Source organism: Anabrus simplex, chromosome 1 (genome assembly GCF_040414725.1).
Source record: "Anabrus simplex isolate iqAnaSimp1 chromosome 1, ASM4041472v1, whole genome shotgun sequence".
Lineage (NCBI taxonomy): Eukaryota > Metazoa > Arthropoda > Insecta > Orthoptera > Tettigoniidae > Anabrus > Anabrus simplex.
In genome coordinates this window covers 1367808104-1367821044 of record NC_090265.1, presented here as the reverse complement: position 1 = coordinate 1367821044, position 12941 = coordinate 1367808104, and the positions used below count along the sequence as shown (strand labels likewise).

General features: G+C 40.0%; 1 protein-coding gene across 1 annotated transcript in view; it reads right to left on the bottom strand.

Annotated features, from left to right (window-relative positions):
* Positions 1–12941, bottom strand: part of LOC136859129 (uncharacterized) — a 98657-nt gene that overhangs the window by 85161 nt on the left and 555 nt on the right. The gene's annotated exons all lie outside the window — the stretch shown is intronic.

Here is a 12941-nt window from a genome sequence, read left to right as displayed (position 1 = left end):
ATAAATCAAATCGTAAAGACTGTGTACCTCTACACTGACTATTTTGGCGAAATTTTCGTACAGCTTTCCGTTTAAGGGGTAATAATAACAATCTCCATAATTTTTGATTTCCTGAAAGTCCTAATTTTTACCCGCCTCGCCCAAAATCCACATTGTGGCATAATCTGCCAGAAGAATAAGAAGATAATTGAAATTTGACAAAATTATACGTTTTAGCCTGTAACGAATGAAAAATCCTATATCATTAAATTTTTCATTTTTTATCCCCGAAGAATATCGAAATATGCAGGCAATTTTAATGATGGTGCAGACCTTCGGAAATTCCTATCACGTAACGGATTGCACAATCTCCGTTCAATTTGGAATGATCTACAACCTTGGTCTTATGACTTTATGCCGTATCTGTATCCCTTTTACGTTTGATTTTTCTCTATTAATCGATGTTAAGTGAATTTGGAATTTTCACATGCATTATTCATACTTTCAATTACTTATATGAAATACAGAATCATCAAACTCTTCACGAAAATTGGCCCACTCAGTAGCCATATGTGAGCCAAATGCTATGTATATAGCTGTCACATTATTATCCGAAAAGTAATGTAATGTGAGATGATCTTACAAAACCTTTTTTTTTTTTTTTTTTTTGCTAGGGGTTTTACGTCGCGCCGACACAGATAGGTCTTATGGCGACGATGGGATAGGAAAGGCCTAGGAGTTGGAAGGAAGCGGCCGTGGCCTTAATTAAGGTACAGCCCCAGCATTTGCCTGGTGTGAAAATGGGAAACCACGGAAAACCATTTTCAGGGCTGCCGATAGTGGGATTCGAACCTACTATCTCCCGGATGCAAGCTCACAGCCGCGCGCCTCTACGCGCACGGCCAACTCGCCCTACAAAACCTTTACCCTGTTCCACGTTTCTAAATCTGACCCAAGAATAGATGACATATCATTGGACCAGCCATTTAGGCCACTAAATCCGGCGTGTCTTATGGTATAATCCTTTGTCGATATGACGTACGTTTAGTAGCAGTTAATCTGTAAATGAAGGTCTTCAATATTGTAAACACGCATATACTTTCGTATGTCGATCTATATATATTCACTGATGTCGATTTAGCGATCGAGAAAGGGTCGGTCTGCTATTGTAATCAGTACTCCCCACACCGACTTTGACTGGCAGTAGGAAAGGGTTCCTTCTCCAACTCCTGTGTAACTGTCATTAGTAAGGAAGGTCTACAATTGTAATGAATAGTTCCCTTCTCGATTTGACTTGCAGAAGGTAAGTGAGCATGCAGTTTTGTTTAAAACTCCCCTACCCGATTGTGTTTGGCAGTAGGCAAGGGTGCCCGCCATTATAAAGAAATGTACTCATCTAAAATGTGACTGGCATTAGGCATAGTGGCCTGCTATTTTGATGGAAACTCACCAACTTGGTGTGACTGGCAGTACGCTGGCTGGCAGTAGGAAAAGGGGCCTGTCATTATAATGATAACTGCACAACTCAATTTCGAGTGATAGTAGGGTAATTGCCTGCCATTATAATAAAAACTGTAATCTGTCTGGAGGTAGGAAAGGGGGGCTGCCATTTTAACGAAAACTCCCCAAATCGATTCTGTCCGCATAGTAGGCAATGGGGCCTGCAATTATAATGTAAACTTCCCAACCTGATTGTGAATGCCAGCAGGCAAGTGAGCCTGCCGTTATATCACAAATCCGTAACAAACACTTTACATTGGAAACGTACGGGGACCTCCCCATGCTCTTTCTCGGATAACGCTAAGAGACATGCAATTTTAAAACTATCTTATTTACTGCATGTACACTATTTACTTCGATATTCGAATACAATGTAGAATACCGTAGCGAAGCACGGGTACATTCGCTAGTAAAAACTAAAGTTGTTTCAGACGTGAAAATTCGTATTTGGATCTCCTTTAAAAACAAAAAAACAACAAAAAAACCGCGTTTTGGGCGGGAAACCATCTTGGAGGGCGGGAGTGTAAAGGAGTTGAATTCCTTTCATGAGGACACATAAATCAAAAACTGAAGAAGTTAGAGTCGTGCTAATTGGTATTTAGAAGATCCTTTACTATTAAAGAAACGAGTATTTTTTGCGTGAAAGTTCACTTAGGGGGGGGGGGGGAGTAGTGTGAAATGAAGTGAAAAAAGTAAATTACTTTTATGGGGATACTTATATCTCAAAACTGAAGGTAATAGACGTGAACATTGGTGTTTGGAATCTCCCTTAAACATAAAGAAACAAGCCTTCTTTTAATTATTTTTTTGGGGGGGTGGGTGGCGGTAAATAAACTTAACGGCGGTGGGGTGTAGAAGGAGGTGAGACCAATTGATGTTATTAATGTACTTATAAGGATCCTCCGTTGCTAAGGCGGCAGGGCGCCGGCCTCTCACAGCTGGGTTCCGTGGTTCAAATCCCGGTCACTCCATGTGACATTCGTGCTGGACAAAACGGAGGCGGGACAGGTTTTCTCCGGATACTCCGGTTTTCCCTGTCATCAGCCATTCCAGCAACACATAATAGTAATAATAATAATAATAATAATAATAATAATAATAATAATAATAATAATAATAATAATAATAATAATAATGTTCCGGACCGTCGTCAAATGTGCGGACCGCGCTGGTAACGGCTCCTGGACGGGTAATGACTAAAAATGCAGTCCGGCCGCGGGTTCAGTGCCGCCAAGGCACCCAATATGACACCACGCCGGATCTCCTGAAGGATTTTATCCATATTAAAAATGATTAAGGGAAAGGATAGCAAAGATTTACGGACCCAACTGACCAGGAGGAATACCTGAGCCTAGCCCGGGAAGTACGAAATCGATTGCTGGAAAGGAAGGTTGAAAAATGGGAGGAAACGTGCTGTAAAATAATAGAAAACGAGTCAGATCGGGAATTTTGGTGGATTCTCGCAGAAAACGAGTCAGATCGCGAATTTCGGCGGATTATATATCTAAAACAATAAGCATTCAATTATAAATTTCAGTATAATACCGTAGCGAAGCACGGGTATCTTGCTAGTCTTTCTATATAAAAGGATAACTCCTACTGACTCTAAATCAACGCCCAGATACATTTACATTGCAGTGTAGGTGCTCACTAAGGAATTCGTTTGGATATTTCGCCGCTAAGTGTATGAAAAGGGGTGTGGTCTGTTTAAAAGAGTACATCTATATCTCAAAAACTTAACAGTTTACAGACGTGAAATTTGGTGTTTGGAATATACTTCAAAAATAAAGGAACATGTATTTTTTGGTTTTAAGAGAAAATTCCCTTAAGGGGTTGAAAAATAGTGAAAAATGTGTTGAATAACTTTTATGTGGATACTTATATTTCAAAACTTGAAGACGTTACAGACATCAAAATTAGTATTTGGAAAATCATTTAAAAATAAAATAATACGTTTTTCTCTCGGTAAATCCACTTAACGTGGGGGTGAATATGAGTAAAAATGGGCTAATTTTTACAATGAGTATGTCTATAGTACACTGACTGACAGAGCAAATGCAACACCAAGAGGGAGTGGTCAGAACTTTATGCCAATTGCAGGGTAGACTGACGTCACTGAGGTATGCTCATGATGTGAAATGCGCCGCTGTGCTGCGCACGTAGCGAACGATAAATGGGACACAGCGTTGGCGAATGGCCCACTTCGTACCGTGATTTCTCAGCCGACAGTCATTGTAGAACGTGTTGTCGTGTGCCACAGGACACGTGTATAGCTAAGAATGCCAGGCCGCCGTCAACGGAGGCATTTCCAGCAGACAGACGACTTTACGAGGGGTATGGTGATCGGGCTGAGAAGGGCAGGTTGGTCGCTTCGTCAAATCGCAGCCGATACCCATAGGGATGTGTCCACGGTGCAGCGCCTGTGGCGAAGATGGTTGGCGCAGGGACATGTGGCACGTGCGAGGGGTCCAGGCGCAGCCCGAGTGACGTCAGCACGCGAGGATCGGCGCATCCGCCGCCAAGCGGTGGCAGCCACGCACGCCACGTCAACCGCCATTCTTCAGCATGTGCAAGACACCCTGGCGGTTCCAATATCGACCAGAACAATTTCCCGTCGATTGGTTGAAGGAGGCCTGCACTCCCGGTGTCCGCTCAGAAGACTACCATTGACTCCACAGCATAGACGTGCACGCCTGGCATGATTCCGGGCTAGAGCGACTTGGATGAGGGAATGGCGGAACGTCGTGTTCTCCGATGAGTCACGCTTCTGTTCTGTCAGTGATAGTCACCGCAGACGAGTGTGGCGTCGGCGTGGAGAAAGGTCAAATCCGGCAGTAACTGTGGAGCGCCCTACCGCTAGACAACGCGGCATCATGGTTTGGGGCGCTATTGCGTATGATTCCACGTCACCTCTAGTGCGTATTCAAGGCACGTTAAATGCCCACCGCTACGTGCAGCATGTGCTGCGGCCGGTGGCACTCCCGTACCTTCAGGGGCTGCCCAATGCTCTGTTTCAGCAGGATAATGCCCGCCCACACACTGCTCGCATCTCCCAACAGGCTCTACGAGGTGTACAGATGCTTCCGTGGCCAGCGTACTCTCCGGATCTCTCGCCAATCGAACACGTGTGGGATCTCATTGGACGCCGTTTGCAAACTCTGCCCCAGCCTCGTACGGCCGACCAACTGTGGCAAATGGTTGACAGAGAATGGAGAACCATCCCTCAGGACACCATCCGCACTCTTATTGACTCTGTACCTCGACGTGTTTCTGCGTGCATCGCCGCTCGCGGTGGTCCTACATCCTACTGAGTCGATGCCGTGCGCATTGTGTAACCTGCATATCGGTTTGAAATAAACATCAATTATTCGTCCGTGCCGTCTCTGTTTTTTCCCCAACTTTCATCCCTTTCGAACCACTCCTTCTTGGTGTTGCATTTGCTCTGTCAGTCAGTGTATATCTAAAATTGTAATATTCTACAGACGTGAAAATTTTATTTGGAATCTCCTGTAAAAGTAAAGAAACACGCATCATTTCATCCAGAAAATCCACTTATGAGAAGGTGAAAATTTTGGTGAATTTTTAAAACGAGAATATCTACAGTATATCTAAAAACTTGACATGTTACAGACGTGAAAACTGGTATCATTAATCTATTTTAAAAATAAAGAAACAGGTATATTTTTCTTTCCGGAAGAACCATTTAACGGAGGCTGAAAACTGGGTTGAAGTTTTTAATTGGGATACTGATATCTCAAAAACTGAAGATGTTGCAGACGTGAAAGTTTGTACTTGGAATCTTCTTTTAAAATAAGGAAACAAGTATTTTTTGTTTTCGTAAAATCCACTTATGAGGCCAGATCTTGATGAGAAGTGAAAAAAGGGGTTGAAATATATATATTTTTTTTGCTAGTTGCTTTACGTCACACTGACACAGATAGGTCTTATGGCGACGATGGGACAAGGGAGGGCTATAAGTTGGAAGGAAGCGGCCGTGGCCTTAATTAAGGTACAGCCCCAGCATTTGCCTGGTGTGAAAATGGGAAACCACGGAAAACCATTTTCAGGGCTGCCGACAGTGGGGTCGAACCTACTATCTCCCGAATTGAAATATTTTTATTTAGTTATCTATATAAATAAAATCGTAACGACCGTGTGCCTGTATATTGACTACTTTGGCGAAATTTTCATACATTTATCCGTTTCATTTGTAATAATGACCATCTGCATATATTTTAGCTTTCGTCTCCTGAAATACCTCTTATTAATCACTCTCCCCAAAATCAAGATAACCGAGCTCGATAGCTGCAGTCGCTTAAGTGCGGCCAGTATCCAGTAATCGGGGATGGTGGGTTCGAGCCCCACTGTCGGCAGCCCTGAAGATGTTTCTCCGTGCTTTCCCATTTTCACACCAGGCAAATGCCGGGGCTGTACATTAATTAAGGCCACGACCGCTTCCTTCCAATTCCTACGCCTTTCCTATCCCATCGTCGCCATAAAACATATCTGTGTCGGTGCGACGTAAAGCAAATAGCAAAATAAATATCAACATGGTGGCACAACCTAACAGACGAGCTAGAAAATTGAAATTTTTCCAAATTATAGGTTTTAGCCTGTAACCGGCTGAATAATTCCATGATGTTTAAAATTTTCACTTTTTACCCCCGGAAAATATCGCAATATGGATGTATTTCGTGGCTAAACGGTAAGACGTATCACAAAACGGATGGCGCAATCGAACACAGCATGAAGCGATCTACATGGGACCCGTGACATTTTGTCGTATATCTATCCGTTATACGTCATGAAAATCAGCATGTCTCGATTTTACGTAAATTTTGTACATTTTACAAGTTTATTTTATACTTTGGCACACTTATAGAAAAGAAGGAATCGTCAAATTCGGCACGAATATTGACCCTCCTAATAGACATGTGTGAGCCAGATTCTATGTTTCTAGCTTTCATGTAAGTATACGAAAAGTAATGCAGTGTGTGAAAACCTTACCCAGATTTCTCCCTATTCAAAGTTTCTAACTCAACATAACCCCAATAAATAGAGGAGATACGAGAAGGTGTCATATGATCAACCATTAGGCCGCTAAAAGAGGTGTCCTAATGAGCAATCGGTTTGTCGGTATAACGTACTGTTTAGCAGCAGTTAATCTGTATATGAAGGTCTGCAATGTGTAAAAACGCATGTACTTTCGTATGTCGATCTATATATTCATTGAAGTCAATTTGTAGCTATTTAGAAGGGTTGTGTCTGCCGTTATACTTAATACTTTACGAATCGATAGTGACTGTCAGCAGGAGGGCGTGTGGTATTGTAATCAATACTCCCCATGTCGACTTTGACTGGCAGTAGGAATGGGTTTTTTCTCCAACTCCTGTGTAACTGGCATTAGTAAGGTGGGGCTCCTATTTTAATGAATAATTCCCTTCCCGATTTTATTGGCAGAAGGCAAGGGAGCATTCAATTTTCTTCAAAACTCTCTTACCCAATTGTGTCTGGAAGTAGGAAAGGGGTCTGCCATAGTAACGAAAACTAGTAGAGAAGGGGGCCTTCTGTTTTAATGAAAACATCCCAAGTCGATTGTGAATGGCAGTAGGCAAGTGAGCCTGTCGTTATCATCACAACTCCGCAACTAGCATTTTACATTGGAAACAACGTATGGGAACCTCCTCCTGCTGTTCCTGGATAACGCTAAGAGAGACGTGCAATTTAAAAACTATTATTCACTGCCTGAAAAGTAACTTACTTCAATATCCATATATATTGTCGAATACCGTAGCGAAGCACGGGTACATTTGCTAATAATAATAATAATAATAATAATAATAATAATAATAATAATAATAACCCCAGCTTCTATGGGTGGGGTTAACTTCCAGTAAGTCATAGGAGAACCTGACCTCTTCAGAGTCCGTCCCCAGGCGGCTGATAGGGGGTTGCTAGCTCTTCTGCTGGGATGGTCTTAGGAACCGCGGACCAACAGGTAGCCCAATTCTTGGGACCTTTAAAATACTGAGACACCCTCCTTCCAGGGGTTATAAATATGGAGAGCGCTAATGTGAATGGTAGTGAAGGGGGAAGGAATGGATCTCGGTACGGCAGAATTAGCGGAAGAGACAGCTATAAAAGCAAAATCCATTTCGCGTCTGACTTGAAGCAAGAGGTTAAATGGTCAGCGTATGTTCACCAGAGGTGCGGCTGAAAATCTTTACGGGGAGCTAACCACCTCGAGCAGAACTTTTAGGAGACTTGTTCCTTAACCCATCAAACAATCAACTATGGATATGCACTTTGTAAGTGACTTATCCCAGGGAACCAATCTCCCATTCCCAAGGAAATGAAAAGTGGGCATTCGGATGCTGGGGGCCCACAACATTGTGCAAAAGATGAGTCGGAGCATCCTGAAACCTGCCTTAAGCAACAGTCATACAAAATTAGGCACAGAAACATAAATTACTTGGCTACTTTTCATGTGAACTCTCTTTTAAAGACAGGAAAACTTAAAACATTGACAGATTTTCTAAGAGCTAGAAACATTTTGATAACAGCACTTCAAGAAACAAGATGTAGGCCTACTGATGGAAATCACTTTGATTCAGAAGGATTCAGGATATTTAAGGGAAAACCAGGAAAAAGAGTTATGAAGAATGTACCTCAATTTGAAATAAGTTTTATTGTAAAGAAATGAAATGTCGTATTGCTTTTAGTGCCGGGAGTGTCCGAGGACACGTTAGGCTCGCCACGTGCAGGTCTTTTGATTTGACTCCCGTAGGCGATCTGGGCGTCATGATGAGGATGAAATGATGATGATAATGAAGACGACACATACACCCAGCCCCCGTGCCAGTGAAATTAACCAATGGTGGTTAAAATTCCCGACCCTGCCGGGAATCGAACCCGCGACCCTTGTGACCAAAGGCCAGCATGCTAACCATTTAGCCATGGAGCCGGACAGTTTTATTGTAAACAAAAATATACTAAATCCTATTATGAAGTTTAAATCTGCTAATGAAAGTCTTTCCACGCTAACCTTTAAATCAACGAATAAATGTACATGCACCTGCAAATGAAAAAAAAATAAAACCCTGAAAGAACAAACGGAAACATTTGGCAAGAAGTTTCAAACACCTTACAACAAATTCCATCCAAAAACACAATAACATTGCTTGGAAATTTTAATGCTCAAATCGGCAAAGAACGTTGTCTTCGGTCTACAGTAGGTAAATTCCCTACTCCTCGAAGATCAAATGCTAATTGAGAAAGACTCATTAGTCTATGCAGAGAACATAATATTGTCCTGAAACCTCCCTAGAAAACAGACTAAATTGGTCTCCCCAAATCCAATATGTGGTGAGAAACAACTTGACCATGTCGCCATAAGTAGACAGTCTGCGTCAGAGATATTTAATGTAAAGGTTGCTAAGAGTACCAGTTTGAACTCACACCACTAGCTGTCAATCATTAAATTCAAAATTAAACAAAGAAGTAGAAAAAGAATCAATATCAACGTAAAATGTTTGACGTGCGAAAGCTAGCCAAAGAAAATGTTTTCAAAATACTCTTGGAAAAAGGACACCTAAAATATAGGTACAACTTCAAAAGGACGTATTGCAGACAGGAGAAGAAACTATTCTTCTTAATAATAAATGGAAACATGCTTGGTGGAATTATGAATCTGATCAATTAATTCTAAAAAGACAACGAGCTTGGAACATATGGAATGCAAACAAAAATTATAAAATTAGAAGCAACTCCATATAAGACAGGAAGCTTGCATCAAAAGGCCTCAAAATGTTCAAAATACAACATATGAAAGGCCAACTAACAACAATGGAATTAGACTCCAAACAGAACAAGTCAAGAGACTTCTACAAAGCATTTAAAACATCGTAAGGAAATACACACAACCGAGTTTACATTTCAGAGATCCAGTAACATAGAGAATTGGTTATAATAACAGAAAATTGTAGGATACTTGCAAAACATTGTAACCGTCCAGGGTTCTCCAGCCCTACTAATTTAATATATCATTTTACGCGATATCATTTGATATCAAGTTTATCCGCCATCGGCAATTATTCGTAATAACATATTTATTCAACGTCAATCATTTGTAATCAAGGCCTTTTGGAATCATCTTGTATATATGATAACATCGTTTTATTATTTAAATTTTTATATTATGTAGGATAGGAATTCATTATGTTGTAAATACGGTCAATATGTTGAGACATAGTTGTTTTCATTTCATCTCATATTTGTGTATACGGAAATTTATTCTTAAAGCTGGGATTTTGCGTGACTCATGGGTTTGGCGAAGGCAGTAAACAGCGACCCGCGCGCGAGGCTTGCATACCAGCAGAGTACATCATCGCCACGCCTACTGGACTCGACAAGGAAGAAGAGAAGGGGAGATGATAATGCGATCTACGAATCAGATGTCTCGTTATATTGAGATCTGAGATGAAGCTGTTACCTAGAGTGGGGGAGCCCGGTGATATTATCAAGTGCGGAGCGAGATACTTACGGATACACCATCACTACTACTTCTACTGTGAACTACTTTGAACGACGTTATTTGATTTTTGAAACAGTGTGTGGTCGCTCCGCGACATAGTTATTTTTGTACAATGTGTTATCGCTTCGATACAGTACTTAGGTGCGGTAATGTTATCGGATCTGCGTGAGACGAAACAAGCTTACGGCTTGTGTTATATTCAGTAAATCTTCTGGACGAAGAACTATGTTTAGTTGAAGTCTATGGAATTTGGTACACGTCTGTACCGTATAAATAGTATAGCTCAGTTGGATTGAGATTTCTACTAATATGGAAAAATTCATATCTCTGAATTTTCTCCTCATACGATCAACGCTGATCAGTTTTTACAAGTATAGGGCCAATGTCTAATTTAAAGACTAGGCAATTAGGGAGTGTTAGTCCAGATAGCCCATACTACATCAGAGAAGGAAGGAAGGATGCCCATGGAGCAAATTCTACATCGAGAAAAAGAGAACGAGTAACCACGGAAACCAGATGATTTCAACGGAAGCTGCAATTGGTGAGCTTCAATTAGATAAAGCAAGCAATTGGTCAATTCAGTAAAGTAAATTATAAATTCCTCCACGCTTTAAGGAACTTTTCCGATTCATCTCATTTTTTTGTATAATAAATTCATTTGTATTTTATATTGCGTTAATTTTCTTTCTTAAGCGATACTTAATGGTTAATTATTTAAAATCCTACCCCTGTGATTTAAGTATAAGTCTCTATGCTAGTAAATATAAATTCTGGTTTACAGTTTTGTTTAAAACTGTAACCCTGGCACCCAAACATCACATAGAGAAATGGGAAACCATGGAATGTTAATTGTTTCTATTTGCGTGGCAATTTGCGGGCAAGCCACAAATAGTTTATTAGATATACATGTATCCCAAGATAATAACTTTCATCTCCCCAAGTGTTTTGATGAGGGGTTGAACAGTTACAACACTTCGAAGAACCATATAACAGCGATCCACCAGAAGAGAAATTTAATTTTTATAATACAACAATACAACCAGACTTAAAACCACCAACAAAGAGGAAATCAAAGAAATATAAAGGAAAAAATAAAATAAAGCACCTGGGGAAGATAATATAGTTGCTGAATTGTGAAAATACTGTAGTGACAATATGATGCATTGTTTAATATAAATCATCGAAGAAATCTGGGCAATAGGCACTTCACTAGCAGGATGGACATAAACATGAACACATCCACTGTACAAAAAGGGGATTAAATCACACCCTAACAACTATAAGGCAATGTCCCTTTTACTAATTACATATAAGATTTTGTCCAAGGCACTCTTTAAAAGAATTGAAGCAATACTAGACCCACAATTAGGAGAGTATCAAGCAGGATTTAGAAAGGGAAGGTCATGTTCAGAACAAATTTTAAATCTAAAGAACATAATAGCTATGAGGAAGATCAGAAAACCTAAATTTGTAATCACATTTGTAGACTTTAAAAAGGCCTATGATTCAGTTAATACAAATACTCTATTTAATATTTTAAAGGAATTTGGGCTGGATAGTGAAACAACTGAAATAATTAACATTAACAAAAACAACATCCAAAGTAATTTGTTTGCGAGAACTCTCAAAACCATTTAAAATAGGATCAGGTGTACGACAGGGTGATTGGGTTGTCACTTCTGCTCTTCAATTGTGCATTAGAGAAGGTAGTTCAAGAGTGGAGGAAAGCCATCAATATTAAAGGTGTTCAACTAGGAAGAAATCCAAATAAAATCATTATAGATTGCTTAGCTTTCGAAGATGACATGGCGTTAATTACAGACTCATTAGATAATGCTCAAGAACAAATACAAGAATTACAGAAACAAGTGACAAGAATAGGATTGCAAATATCATTTAAAAAACAAAATTTATGACAAACATCATTAATGCCCCTCAAAATATCACCATTAACAATAACATAATATATCGGACAGGTCGTTTTAAATATCTGGGAGAATGGATAACAATCAACACAAAAGAAAAGGTAGTTATAGATATAATGGTAAACAAATTGGAAAGGATGTTTCATATGACAAAAATATATACAATAAGATATCTCTATCCTGGAACTTGAAATTAAGACATTGTCAAACAGTGGCCCGGCCAGAAATTTTATATGCAGCAAAAACTCTTAAACTTACAATAATTGGGGATCTTGAAAAATTGTAAAAAGTTGAAAGAAGAATTTTGAGAAAAATACTGGGACCTATAAGAAACAACAATGCCCATTTTAGACTACGATCAAAGTTGAAAAACTTACGGCTGTAATGAGAAAAAGGAGACTCCAGTTTTTGTACACATTTATAGAATGAATAACAAGAGCCTAACTAAACAAATCTTCAACTTATTGAACAGTTACAAATCCAAGGCAACGTGGTTCATTGAAATTGAAAAGGATATGAAAAACGCTGGAATTAAAATAGATACGACAGAAAACAGAACACGTTTCAGAGAAGTAACAAGAAAGGCAGGGTTTCAGGAGAGAAAGAAATTAACACCTGAAAGAAGATGGACTCAAAAGGAAAAGGAACAACATTCTCGGAAAATGAAGGAACTTTGGAAACGAAGAAAGTTAAATGCAAAGAAAAGTAACTAAAGTTGATTTATCGCAGCCTCAAAAGGGCTATTCTAAGAGGAAGAAGATGATGAAGATGAAGAAAAAATTAAATGCCCTGTAAGGTCCGGAGTGGCCCCAGGTGCAGGTACTAACGTCGTATACGTGACTTGCGCGTCTGCGAGGATGGATGAATTCTAGGATGAATTCTAATGCTAAATACGACATGAACACCCAGCTCTCGAGCCATAGGAATTAACTAATGAATATAACATACGCAAACCGACCGAGAAACAAACCCGAGACCCCTTAGACCAACGGCCAGCATCGTAA